This window comes from Myodes glareolus, chromosome 2, assembly GCF_982192425.1.
Source record: "Myodes glareolus chromosome 2, mMyoGla1.1, whole genome shotgun sequence".
NCBI lineage: Eukaryota > Metazoa > Chordata > Mammalia > Rodentia > Cricetidae > Myodes > Myodes glareolus.
The window spans coordinates 139,431,832-139,435,642 of record NC_142027.1 but is presented as its reverse complement, the minus strand read 5'-3'; positions in this window follow the sequence as shown (position 1 = coordinate 139,435,642).

Below are 3,811 nucleotides of genomic sequence, written 5' to 3'. Positions count from 1 at the left end.
TCCCGGAAGAACCCTCCCATCTGACTGGCGGGGCAGCTGGAGGCTATGATTGGCTAGTGAGGTCTGAGTGACAGGACGAGGTGAGCAAAAGGAACTCAGCACCGGGGTCCAGAGCTGGCTTCTAATCTAAAAACAGACCTTCCCAGATTGGCTGGAAATTTACGTGAAATTCAACAGCAAGTCTCTTGCTAATGTAAATCAATGGGTTCAGTTTTAAAAGAAAGTATACAATTTCAAAAAATTAACTAAAATTAAACTAAATAACCTGGCATTAAAAAAAAAGAAATGAACTGCTTGGTGGAGGCACAAGGCTATAACCCCAAAACTCCACTAAGAAGGCAGACAGGTCTCTGTGTGTTCAAGGCCAAGCAGCTAGGAATGCTACCACGTCTTGAGAAAAAAAAATCAAAGAAATTTTTGAGAAGCTGCTTTCGAGCTTCTGCGGCTGAGTATTTATTTATCTGACATATGTGGGTAGTGGGGAAAGGATTTCTAAAAGATATGGTCTGTGGCCTGAAGAGACTGCAGGATCTGAGAATGAATTCCAATGGCTGCCAACAGAACTGAACTGGGGTGTGGCATCAGGTTTCTGGAGGAGAATGTAGCTAGCTAGCATTGACCTGGCCAATAGGCCCCAGTCGTGTGTTAATGTCAGGGCCTGATGTTCCTCAAGAGGGAATGAATGGAGACCCTTGCTATCTAAATGCCTGACTTTGGGGAAAGGACTTGTGAGATGCAGACAGCACTTGAAACTAGGGTTTCTTATCTTAGTCTTACCACCCGAACCTGTTCCCCTCAGAATGTTCCCTCCCGATAGGTAACATAGTGATATCTTACTCTTTCCCCAGGATAATTTCCTACCTGTTCTGTCTCTTTAAGAGACAAGCCATGCCCACTCCCTCCCCCATCTGCTGAGGCAGGGTGATCTTCAGCTTCCTGTCTGAGCTTGTTCTCTTTTTCTCTCAGAGAGGCAGCTTCACTCTGCCTCTCTTCCCGCTTCTCTGCTTTCCCCTTCTCTGTCTCCTTCTCCTCTCTCCCTCTCTCTCTCTCTCTCTCTCTCTCTCTCTCTCTCTCTTCCTCTCTGTCCCCTTCTCCCTTCCCCCTCCATAACTCCCTGAATAAATGTTCAACCTCACTCTGCATGTCGTGTCTATCCATGTCTCTGTCTCCTGCCCGCCTGCCATGTGTTTTTCTGCCCGGGACCAGCCATTGATCTGAGATCAGCAGCCATCTCTGCTTGGAACTGGCTGCTCCCAGAGCCTGCTGCCTGCTGCCACATGGCCCACTACCACCATTTGGAACCTACAGCATTTCTGCTGCCTAATGCCACCAGGGATCTTGCAGCATTTTTTAAAAAAATCATAAAACATTCTATACTGATTCCTAACCCTAACTGAACTCTTCCACTGTAAATAAATAAAGTAAGCAAATATATGAACAGATGAATGAACAAATAGACAAACAAACCAACAAGCAAGCAAATAAAGAAAAATTTCACAGTTGTTAATTGGCTTTTGTTTTCATAATGAAAACTTTTGACATGTGACCTATAAAGTGTCTGGAGAATAACTTACTACTCAACACCCTCTCTCTCTTCTCTCTCTCTCTCTCTCTGTCTCTTATTCTCTCTCCCTCTCTCTATCACACACACACACACAGAGAGAAAGAGAGAAAAACACTTGAATAAAATTTAATATTAAACTAAATATACAATAAAAGGAAGCAAAACACCTTTACTATAATCATTCCATCACTCAGGAGGCAGAATGAGCTCTGTAAACTCTGAAAGTCATGTTTTCCAGACAGCGCTATGTAAAGAGATGCCCCACGTCAATATATGAACAAACTAAGAAACATGGAAGGAAAGTGCCTGCCTCTGCCAGATATGAAGCCAGTCCCCCCTAGAGCTTTTATCTTGGCCTTTGGGTTCCATGCTCTCAGTACTGCATGAAAAACTCCAGTGTGCAGGCTCTTGTCTGTAATTCCAGCAACACTCAGGAACAGGAAATACAAGAATCTGGAGATCATCTTCAGAAACACAGCAAATGTAAACCATCCTGGTGGGAAACAGACCCTCTAAAAGAAATCAATAAAATGACATTTTTACTTTTTATGTCTGAAGTAAAAACATTCAAAACAAATCACTATGTCAATATTATTCCTGGAAATGATATACAATTGGGAATTTTTAAAATTATTCCACAGCTGTTTTATTTTCTCTGACTCAGTACTTAGTCTGAGAAGGGGGTGGTGAGATTGTAAAAACAGAACAACAGAAAGAGAACCCTAAGCACGCAAGTGGTGGCCATGGTGAAATGTCTTTGAAAGGAGACTTAGATGGCAGGGAGTTGCCTTTGACAACTCCCTCCCTTCCTCTCTCAGTCCCTTGGTCCCTCCCTCTCACGATGCCATAATTGTGGCAGCCCCTCGAAACACATGGTCCTTTTGCTGATCAGTCAGACACACTCTTTGTTTTATTTTTTAATTTTTGAATTATGGGTGAAGTCAATTATTTGAACTCTTAGATCTATTATTATTATTATTATTATTATTAGTTGAGTTTTGGGCTTTTTGACATAGGGCTTTCTATGTATCTTTTTATGCCCTCGAACTCACTTTATAGACAAGACAAGCTTTGGACTCAAAGAGATCCAGCTGCCTCTGCCTCCGCCTCGTAGTGCTGGGATTAAAAGCATGTACTAAACATACTTTTTTGTTTCAAGACAGTGTTTCTTTATGTCACCTTGCCTGTCATGAAACTCACACTGCAGAAAAAAGTAGCCTCAAACTCACAGAAATCTGCCTGCCTCTGCCTCCCGTGATCTCTGAGATCTTTAATCATCTCTATCTATCTGTGCAGTTGGCTATCTACCAATCTATGTATCTATGTATCTATTTATGTATCTCTGTATCTATGTATTTATCTATGTATCTATCCATCTATCTATACATCTGTCTATCTATACATCTATCTGTCTATTCATTTAATACTTTACTTATTTATTTTAGGCGTTTTCAAGACAAGGTTTCTCTCTAGCTTTGGAGTCTGTCCCCTAAAACTGGGAAAAAGGAATGTATCACCACCACCACCCAACTAGATGTTTTTTTCTTATGGTGGGCAATGAGACCTATTAATTCCCTCAAAGGACTGAATTCCCTGTGTGCCAGATGTTCTGTAGGGTTATGTTTTCCTTTGCTTGGGGAAATACTCTGCCTCTCTCTCTCTCTCTCTCTCTCTCTCTCTCTCTCTCTCTCTCTTATTCTAGATATATATTTTGTCCTGTTCCTCACAGGAACTTCTCTGTTTTTCTTGATTTTTTTTTACTCACTTTGTCGTCCACATTTCTTTTTTCTCTCTCTCTTTGTTTTTTTAACCCTCTCACCCTAGACAGGAAGCTAAATGTTTATGGTATTTTTTCTTTACACATATAGTGTATTGTCACAATGTGGAGAACACTGATTTCAAATCATGAATGTGGAGAACACTGATTTCAAATCATGATCTTCTAGAGGACAGGAGACTGAGAACAAAACGGACCTTGAAAATATGGCTCATAGTGTCTACCATCTTGCTGAGGTCAGCACTCATCAAGGTGGTTACCAGAGGCAGACTCCTAAAAGCTTCCATCTTGGTGAAGTCAACACCCATGCTGTCTGCAAAGGGCCTTCACTAAAATGTTTTGAACTGTGACCCTGTCCCCTTCACACACACACAGGGACAGACATGGGCACACTGAGAGAAACAAATAAAATTTGAAATTAAACTCAATGTACGAGTCAGAGAACACAAAAACAAAACAAAAATATACAA